The 11134-nt window shown below is 33.7% G+C and overlaps 1 non-coding gene across 1 annotated transcript; it reads left to right on the top strand.

Annotated features, from left to right (window-relative positions):
• The first annotated feature begins 10767 nt into the window (after window positions 1-10767).
• Window positions 10768-10914, top strand: LOC115940731 (U4 spliceosomal RNA). The gene has a single exon (XR_004075463.1). It is a non-coding gene; the product is annotated as a U4 spliceosomal RNA (small nuclear RNA).
• Window positions 10915-11134: the final 220 nt, after the last annotated feature.

An 11134-nucleotide genomic window follows, 5' to 3' on the forward strand; every position in this document is an offset into this window, starting at 1 on the left:
CATCCACTTTGAGTTTATCTTTGTGAATGGTGTTAGAGAATGGTCGAATTTCATTCTTCTGCATGTGGCTGTCCAATTTTCCCAGCACCATTTATTGAAGAGACTGTCTTTTTTCCATTGCATGTTTTTTCTGCTTTGTCAAAGATTATTTGACCATAGAGTTGAGGGTCCATATCTGGGTTCTCTATTCTGTTCCATTGGTCTATATGTCTGTTTTTGTGCCAGTACCATGCTGTCTTGGTGATCACTGCTTTGTAATATAACTTGAAATCAGGCAACGTGATGCCCCCAGCTTTGTTTTTCTTTTTCAACATTTCCTTGGCAATTCGGGTTCTTTTCCAATTCCATAAAATTTTAGGATTGTTTGTTCCAGCACTTTGAAAAATATCATTGGAATTTTGATCAGGATGGCATTGAAGGTATAGACTGTTCTGGGTAGCATAGACATTTTAACAATGTTTATTCTTCTGATCCATGAGCATGGAATATTTTTCCATCTTTTTGTGTCTTCTTCAATTTCTTTCATGAGTGTTCTGTAGTTCCTAGAGTGTAGATCCTTTACCTCTTTGGTTAGGTTTGTTCTGAGGTATCTTATGGTTTTTGATGCTATAGAATACATTAATAAGAGGAGAGAGAAAAACCATATGGTCCTCTCAATTGATGCAGAAAAGGCATTTGACAAAATACAACATCTTTTCCTGATTAAAACTCTTCAGAGTATAGGGATAGAGGGAACATTCCTCAAGTTCATAAAATCCATCTATGAAAAACCCACAGCGAATATCATCCTCAATGGGGAAAAGCTTTTCCCTTAAGATCAGGAACACATCACGAATGCCCACTCTCACCACTATTGTTCAACATTGTACTAGAAGTCCTAGCAACAGCAATCAGACAACAAAAAGAAATAAAAAGCATTCAAATTGGCAAAGAAGAAATCAAACTCTCTCTTTTCGCAGATGACATGATTCTTTATGTGGAAAACCCAAAGACTCCACCCCCAAATTACTAGAACTCATAAAGCAATTCAGTAATGTGGCAGGATACAAAATCAATGCACAGAAATCAGTTGCCTTCTTATACACTAACAATGCAACTGTAGAAAGAGAAATTAGAGAAATGATTCCATTTACATATCCTGAATATTTCTATTGAAAAATGGGTAGCATATGCTTCCTATCTTAAAGTTAAGGATGATTGCTCTAAAATAGAAGGTGTTCAGCACTGAAACTGACTACCTGCATATAAAAATTGAATTAATCAGATACATATTGCTATTTTTTTTGAAGATTTTCTTTATTTTTCAACAGAGAGAGAGAGACAGCGAAAGAAGGAACACAAGCAGGGGGAGTGGGAGAGGGAGAAGCAGGCTTCCCACTGAGCAGGGAGCCCGATGTGGGACTCGATCCCAGGACCCTGGGATCATGACCTGAGCTGAAGGCAGACGCTTAATGACTGAGCCACCGAGGCGCCCCATATTGCTATTTTTTAAGTGTCTGATTTTAAGAAGTATTAGTGGCAGCCCAAATGAACTTTTGCTTCAGTTTCAAGACATTTTCCATCAAGAGTTTTAACCATTATTCCTATAAACTACTCTAAACATTCCTATTTCAGAAGTCCTAATGCTACCAAGAGGGGCACCTTCCAAGTCTAAACTTCAAGAAACTCCATGTTTCTCCCCCTTTCTCTCCCTCATACTCTCTTTGGACTGCTGTAGCAAAATTCTAAAGAACCCTATCACTTATGACCAGTCAATTGTACAATTCTATATCTAAATCTGAAATTCAGAAAATGATTAATTTCCAGTAAACTTGCTAATACTTGTCTACTGTCTTTATATATATTTAATTTTTTATTGAATTGTTCAAAGTACACAAATCATAACTCAATTAATTATGAAAAAGTTAATACATCCATGTAACTATCCCCAGATCAGGAAATAGAGCATTACCAGCACACCAGTCACTCTTGTCTACCTCCCAATAACTACCTCTGCCCTCTTCCCCCAAAGCAACCACTGTCCTTACTTCTAACACCATAGATTAGTTTTCTTCTGAGCTGTTATATGACTTAAATCATACAGTACAAACTGTTGTAGTTTGGTTTTTTACCAACATTATGTTCGAAATATTCATCCATGTTGTTGCACATAATTATGACTTATTCAGTTTCATTGTTCTATAGTAAACCATTGTATGGATATATATTGATTTGTTTATCCAGTCGTCTGTTTATAGACATTTGGTTTGATCTGAAATGGAGTAAAACCTGAAATCAATAACAAAAGAAAATTGGGAAAACTCACAAATGCAAGGAAATTAAAGAGGGCACGTACTCAATGGAGCACTGGGTGTTATATGCAAACAATGAATCATGGAACATTACATCAAAAACTAATGATGTAATGTATGGTGATTAACATAACATAAAATAAAAAAATTAAAAAAATAAAAATAAATAAAAACACTTTTAAACAACCATTATGTCAAAGAAGAAATCAAAAGGGAAATTAGAAAATTTCTTGAGACAAAAATGAAAACAGAACATACCAAAACTTATGGGATATAGCAAAATCAGTACTTGGAAGTTTATGTTGATAAAAGTCTATATTAAATAAGGAAGAAATCTCAAGCAGTCAAATTCCATGTCAAGGAACAGAACAAGAAAAATAAGCTAAACCTAAAGTCAGCAGAAGAAAGGAAATAATATAGAGCAGAAATAAATGAAATAAGAAACAGAAATACTCTAAAAATTTGACAAAACTGAGTTGGTTTCTTGAAGAGATAAAATTGACAAATATTTAATTAGACTAAAAAAAGACTAAAATCAGAAATTAAAGAGAAGATATCACAACTGATCCCACAGAAATAAAAATGATTATAAGGGACGATCATAAGGGATGATCGTAAGGGATGATTATGAACAATTGTATACCAACATATTTGACAATGCAGAAGAAATGGGTAAATTCTTAGAAACATACAACCTACCAAGACTGAATCTGAACCAATAACAAATAAGGAAATTGAATTAGTAATAAAAACCCTCCTAATAGAGAAAAAGCCCAGGAACAGATGATTTCACAGGCAAATTTTACCAAGCATTTAAAGAAGAATTAATAATAACCCTTCTTAAACTCTTCAAAAAATAGAGAAAGACAGAACTCTTCCAAATTTATTTTATGAGGCCAGCTTCACCCTGCTAGCAAAGGCAAGAAGAGAAAACTACAGGCCAATATCCCTGAAGAACAAGGATGCAAAAATCCTTAACAAGATTAACAAACTAAAATCAACAGCACATTAAAAGGATTATATACCATGATTAAATTGGATTTATCCCTGGGATGCAAAGATGGTTTAGCATATATGAATCATTAAATGTGATACATCACATTAACAGAATAAAGGACAAAAATCATATGATCATCTCAATACAAGCATAAAAAGCATTTGAGAAAATTCAACACTTTCATGATAAAAATGCTTGACAAATTAAGTATGGAAAGAGCTTAATAAAATAAAGGCCATATAGGAAAACCCCACAGCTAACATCATACTCAACAATGAAAAATGGAAAGTTTTCCTCTAAGATATGAAACAAAGCAAGGATGCCCACTCACACCACTTCTGTTCAACATAGCACTGGAAATCCAAGTCAGAACAATCAGGAAAGAAAAAGAAAAAAGGCATCCAAATTGGAAAGAAGGACGTTAAATTGTCTCTGTTTGCAGATGACATATTCTTATATATAGCATATTATAAAGACTACACAAAAAAACTCTTAGAACTAATAAACAAAATCAGTTACATTTCAGAATACAAAATTAACATACAAAAATCAGTTGCATCTCTATACACTAACAATGAAAATCTGAATAGAAAATTAAGAAAACAATTCCATTTATAATAGCATCAAAAGAATAAAATACTTAGGAATAAACTTAACCAAGGAGATGAAACACTTGTAATATGAAAACCATGAAATATTGCTGAAAGAAATTAAAGAAGACATAAATAAATGGAAAAATATTCCATGTTTGTGGATTGGAAGACTTATTATTGTTAACATGTCCGTATACCTCAAAGTGATCCAGAGTTTTGGTGCAATCTCTCAAATTCCCAATGACATTTTTGTAGTAATAGGAAAACCATCCTAAAATTCATATGAAATTTCAAGGGACCCCAAATCACCATAACAATCTTGAAAAAGCAGAATAAAGCTGTAGGACACACACTTCTTGATTTCAAAACTTACTACAAAGTTACAGTAATTGAAACAGTGGGGTACCGACATAAAGACAGACATAGATCAATGGAATAGAATGGAAAGCCCAGAAATAAACCCTTACTGCCATATTCAACTGATTTTTGACAGGGTTGCCAAGGACCATTCAATGGGGAAAGGAGAGTCTTTTCAAACAAATGGTTCTGGAAAAACTAGATATTCACAAGCAAAAGAATGCAGTTGCAACTTTAACACCATATACAAAAATTAACTCAAAATGGACCAAAGACCTAAATGTGAGGCCTAAAACTATAAAACTTTCAGAAGAAAACATAAGGCAAAAGCTTCATGACATTGGATTTGGCAGTGATTTCTTGAATATGACATGAAAGGCATGGGCAACTGAAGAAAAAAATAGACAAATTGAATTTATGAAAATTAAAAATATTTTTAGGATACAAAAATGCTGATTCGAAGGAGCACATATACCCCAATATTTATAGCAGCACTATCAACATTAGCCAAATTATGGAAAGAGCCCAAATGTCCATCAACTGATGAATGGATATAGAAGATGTGGTATGTATATACAATGGAATATTACTCAGCCATCAAAAAATGATATCTTGCCATTTGCAACAACATGGATGGAACTAGAGTGTATTATGCTAAGTGAAATAAGTCAGTAAGAGAAAGACAAATATCATGTGATTTCACTCATATGTGGAATTTAAGAAACAAAACAGATGTACATAGGGGAAGGGAAGGAAAAATAAAATAAGATAAAAATGGAGAGGAAGACAAACCATAAGAAACTCTTAATTATAGGGGCGCCTGGGTGGCTCAGTTGGTTAAGTAGCTGTCTTCAGCTCAGGTCATGATCCCAGGGTCCTGGAATCAAGCCCCACGTCGGGCTCCCTGCTCAGCGGGAAGCCTGCTTCTCTCTCTCCCTCTGACTGCCACTCTGCTTACTTGTGCTCTCTATCTCTCTGTCAAATAAATAAAAACCTTTTAAAAAAATAAAAATAAAAACTTTAAAAAAAATTTAAAAAAAGAAACTTAATTATAGAGAACAAACTTAGGGTTGCTGGAAGGGAGGTGGGTGGGTGATGGGCATTAAACAGGGCACTTGATATAATGAACACTGGGTGTTATATGTGAGTGATGAATCACTAAACTCCACTCCTGAAACAAACAACTCATAGAATAAAATAAGAATCTATGAGTCCATATTGATATAAGTAAATAAAGTAGAATCCCGACTTAATAAATGTAAAAGGAATGCTGGATTTAGAAAAAATCACCACTTGGCAGTTGTCATAGTAACTGTTTACTCAGGCAGAAGTCAACAATGAATACCAAAATTGATGGGTGAAGGTATGATGGGAAACAGGATATTTACATAGACTTAAAGTATCTCCCTACAAGATACTTATGAACAAAAAAGAGAAAAACGCTAACTTTACAGCAGAGAAATCTGGCAGGCACCACCTTAACCAAGTGATCAAAGTTAAAACCATGTAATATCACATGCCTCCTGACACATTGCCCTGAGAATGACACATCACTTCTGGGATATTTCTGCCCAAGATGCAGAACCTGAATGTAATCACGAGGTAACATAGGAAGGACAAGCCTAAATTGTTGAGCACTGTTCAAAATAACTGGACTTTACTCTTCACAAATGTCAAGGTCATGAGAGACTAGACTAAGAAACTCTTCCAGATCAAAGGAAACTAAAGACACATGACCACTTAATGCAATTCTGGACCAGAAAAATTCATGTTGTTATTTTGCTATATAAGGCATTAGTGGGATAATTGAGAAAACTTAGATAAGATCTTTATATTAGATAACAATATTAAATCAGAGTATTTCTTGAAAAAAAAATAAAACGCAACTAAAAAATAAAAGAAAGCAGAGTCTCGAAAGATATTTGTACACTCATATTGATAATAGCATTATTCCCAATAGCTTAAATGTGGAAGCCACCCAAGTGTCCATTGATAGATAAATGGATAAGCAAAATGTGGCATACATACAATGGAATATTATTCACCCTTAAAGAAAATTCTGACATAGGATACAATAGGGATGAACCTTGAGGACATTATGTTAAGCATAATAAACCAGTCACAAAAAGACAAATACTATATGATTCCACTTATATGAGGTACTTAGAGTAATCAGACTCATAGAGACAGAAAGTTGAATGGTAGTTGTTAGGGGATGAGGAGAGAGGAGATTGGGGAGTCATTGTTTAGTGGATACAGAGTTTCAGTTTTACAAGAGAGTTGTAGAGATGGATGATGGTGATGGTTGCACAACATTATGAATGTATTTAATGCCACCAAATATACACCTAAAAATGGTTAAAATGGTTTTTAAAAAAGTAAAATAGAAACCTACATGTGTGGGAGGTTCTATTTGTGATTTCATTTGCAATTCATGTACATTTGGTAGCTAATTTTTTCTGGTTTCAAAACAAGAGTAACAAAGAAATTAATTGTATAATTGATGCATGATTTATTGCCATTAATGATAAAAAATACTTTTTCTTTTCCCCGACATCTAAACGGAGTATACTCACATTTTAAAATGGAACACAGGGGTGCCTAGGTGACTTGGTTGAGCAGTAATGATCTCAGGGTTGGGAGATCGAGTCCCACGTTGGGCTCCACGCTTAGCAGGGAGTCTGCTTGAGATTCTCTTTCTCCCTCTCCCTCTGCCCTCCTTTCTCTCTCTCAAATAAATAATTCTTTAAAAAAATAAAATAAGATAAAATAAAATAAAATGGAACACAAATTATCACAATAAATAACTCCTCAGCTGCACCACCATTTCTTATCATTTGTGATAGCACTATAATACTGTCAGTATGTAAAGATGGCTTTTTCAAATATTTACATTAGAAGTTATATCTATTTGATGTAATATACTAGAAATTAGCCCAATGTAGAAACATCCAGTGAATTTTTCACTTCTTCCACAGCATTTAGCAAGAGTACATAGTATTGCTGAGCTATATTCTAATTGTTTTAACTTATGAGTGGAGGATCATGCTTTGTAAGTAATAAGAATTTAAAAAACTGAGAATGCAAGAACAAGGTTTAGTATAGTAATAAAACTCACAACAAAGTTAAATTGACATATGTTTAATGGTATTCAAAATTATTAATGTACTGCATGGTAATTATTCAAAAATATTGTGGAAAATGACAGTAATTGGCATCACTTTCCCCTGACCAAATCACTGGTTTTAGGGTTTGAGGATTTTGATGGACACCTCTATTTGAAAGTACTTTGTCATATTGAGTCTTAAAGTTTTCATTGTAACTTTTATCTAATCGTCCATATCTGCTTTGTGCAGTTACACAGACTCCAAGTCACTTAACTTCCCACATAGCAGTTATCAAATATTTAAAGATATCTATCTTTGCCTTATTTCACTCTCATGTTTTTCCTGTTCCAGGCTGAGCAACTTGGTTTCTCTCAATTTTTCATCATAGGATATGTTTTGAAAGCTACTAAGAATCTTCTTTGCATTCCTCTGGATATTTTGTAGTCTTTTTCGCCCCCAAGGAGGTTGCATTATCCTAGATGATGTATAGAAATTAGAAATTTTGATGTGATTATTTCACTTTATGTAATCTGGCTTTTTTGCATTCTCAACTTCAATTACATGTTTTTCCAAACAAGCTTTTTTTGAGGCATGATTCACACATAGCAAAACATACACACTTTAAGAATACTTTCCTATGAGTTTTGACAAATTTATAAACCTGTGTAACTACCACCATGGTAAAGATATAGCACATGTCCATCACCCCCAGAAGTTTCCCTTATACCTCTTCCTATTCAGTCTCCCACCTGACCCTAGGTTCAGGCAATCCTTGAGCTGATTTGTGTCACTAGTTTTTTCCCTATTCTGTAACTTCATATAAATGGAATCATATGTTATGTATTCTCTTATATATGGATTTTTACAAACATCATATTAATTTGCTCATGCTGCCATAATAAAATACCATAGACTGGGTACCTTAAATAACAAATTTATTTTCTCATGGTTCTAGAGAAGTTCAAGATCAAGGTGTTGGAAGGGTCAGTTTCCAGTGAGAGCTCTGTTCCTGTCTTTCAGACAGCCACCTTCTTGCTGTATTCTCACATGGCCTTTCCTCAGTGCATTATGCAGAAAGTGAGAGAGAGAGCATGAGAGCATGAGAGAGAGTGAGCAAGAGAGTGAGAGGGAGCAAGAGAGCTTTCTCGTGTCTCTTCTTATAAAGATACTAATCCTATTGGATTAAAGTCCCACCTTTATTATCTTATGTAATTTTAATTACTTCTTTAGAGGCCTTATCTCCTGATATAGCCACCTCAGAGTTTAAGGTCTCAACATATGAATATTAGAGGGACACAAACATCCAGTCCATTAACAAGAATAATGCTTTATAGATTCATCCATATTTTTGTGTGTTTCAGTCATGTATTCCTTTGTTACTTCTGAGTAATATTCCATTTGTGGAAATACTGCAATTTGTTTATTCATTCACCTGTTGATGGATATTTGGGTTATCTCAAGATTTGGATATATTATAAATTAACACTTCTAGGAACATTTCTGTGTAAGTCTTTGAATATACTTTGTTTTTATTTCTTTGAAGCTAAGAGCTAGTAGCAGAATTGCTGGTTCATATAGTAAATGGAAGTGTATGTTTCATATGACAATAAACTGCCAAAATGGAAGTACCATTTTACATTCCTGTCAGGAGTATTTGAAGGGGTATGTGTACCCCAATGTTTATAGAAGCATTATCAACTATAGCCAAATTATGGAAAGAGCCCAAATGTCTATTGACTGATGAATGGATAAAGAAGATGTGGTATATATGTATAAGTACATATATATAATGGAATATTACTCAGTCATCAAAAAGAATGAAATCTTACCATTTGCAACAATGTGGATGGAGCTAGAGTGTATTATGCTAAGTGAAATAAGTCAGTCAGAGAAAGACAAATATCATATGATTTCACTCATGTGGACTTAAGAAACAAAACAGATGAACATAAGGGAGGGGAAAAAAAGAGAGGGAAACAAACCATAAGAGACTCTTAATGATAGAGAACAAACTGAGGGTTGATGGAGGGAGGTGGGTGGGGGATGGGCTAGATGGGTGATGAGTATTAAGGAAGGCACTTATGATGAGCATTGGGTGTTGTATGTAAGTGGTGAACCTCTGAATTTTACTCCTAAAACCAATATTGTACCACATGTTAACTAACTAGGAAGTTGAAAAGAAAAATAAATAAGTAAATAAATTTTTTAAAAATGTCAAAACGTGGGGAAAAAAAGGATAGGAGAGCTGAAGCTGCTCCACATCATCATGAATACTTGATTTTGTCAGCCTTTTAATTTTAGACATTTTAGTGAGTATGCAATGATATTACATTGTGACTTTAATTTGTATTTCTCTGATGACTAATGATATTGAACATTTAAAATTTGCATATCTGTAAGGTGCTTATCTTTTATTGTGCAGTGTCTATTCAAATCATTTGCCTATTTTTAATGGGAGTTGTCTTTCATCTATTTGTCATATTGTATGAGTTATTTATATGCTCTTGGTATAAATCCTTTATTTGATATATGCATTGTGAATATTTTCTAAGTTTTAACCTGCTTTTTCATTTTCCTAGTTGTGTCTTTCTAAAAGAAGACATTTTAAATTTTGTTTAAATCAAATTAACTGTTTTTTCTTTATAATTTGTGACATTTGTGCCCTATGTCATGAACCTCTGCCTGACTTAAATTCACAAAAATTTTCTCTCATTTCTCCAAATATCTTTTATGAATTTACTTCTACATTTAGGTTTATGATCCATTTCAAATTTCTTTTTTGGGTATATAAGGTAATGATCAAGGTTCATTTTTCTCCCCCCACATGGATATCCAGTTGTTTTAACACCATTTTTTAAAAAGCTTTCCCCATCGAATTATCTTGACATTTTTGTTGAAAACCAATTGACCATAAATGTGAAGGTCTATTTCTGGACTATTTATTCTCATCAATTGATCTGTATCTCCGTCTTTGCAGCAATATATCACTTTTTTTGATTGTTGTAGAAAAATAGAAGAAATAGAAAGAAAGAAGAATAATTCCTTCATTTTTTTTTCCACAATTGTTTTGGCTATTCTATGTCTTTTGCATTTCCATATAAATTTTAGAATCAACTTGTCAATTTCTATGAAAAAGACTGCTGAGATATTGGTTAGAATTGCATCAATTCTACATACCAACTTAGGGAGAATTGATATCTTAATACTGAGTCTTCCAATCCATGAGCATCGTATATCTGTAAATTTATTTAGGTTTTCTTTCATTTATCCTGGCAATATCTCATAGTTTTCAGTGTAACAATGATTTTGACCTTGCACATCTTTCATTAAGTTGTAATGATTCTCTGGGGTTTTTTTCCTTTATTATGTTTATATGGAGAGCTACACTGATTGATTTTCAAATGATAATCAAACTTTCATCTAGCTTTGCGCAGTGGCAGTATCGTAGCCAATGAGGTTTATCCGAGGTGCAATTATTGCTAATTGAAAACTTTTCCCTAATCAAACTTTCATCTCTAGGGCAGCTCTATTTTCAACCCAAAGATACAAATGTAGTGACCTGAAGGGGTACATGCACCCCGGTATTTATAGCAGCAATGTCCACAATAGCCAAACTATGGAAAGAACCAAGATGTCCATCGAGAGATGCATGGATAAAGAAGATGTGGTATATATATATAATGGAATATTATGCAGCCATCAAAAGGAATGAAATCTTGCCATTTGCAACAACGTGGATGGAACTGGAGGGTATTATGCTGAGCGAAATAAGTCAATCAGAGAAAGACA

Source organism: Leptonychotes weddellii, unplaced genomic scaffold (assembly GCF_054177405.1).
Source record: "Leptonychotes weddellii isolate Sample4059 unplaced genomic scaffold, ASM5417740v2 HiC_scaffold_5187, whole genome shotgun sequence".
Taxonomy (NCBI): Eukaryota; Metazoa; Chordata; class Mammalia; order Carnivora; family Phocidae; genus Leptonychotes; species Leptonychotes weddellii.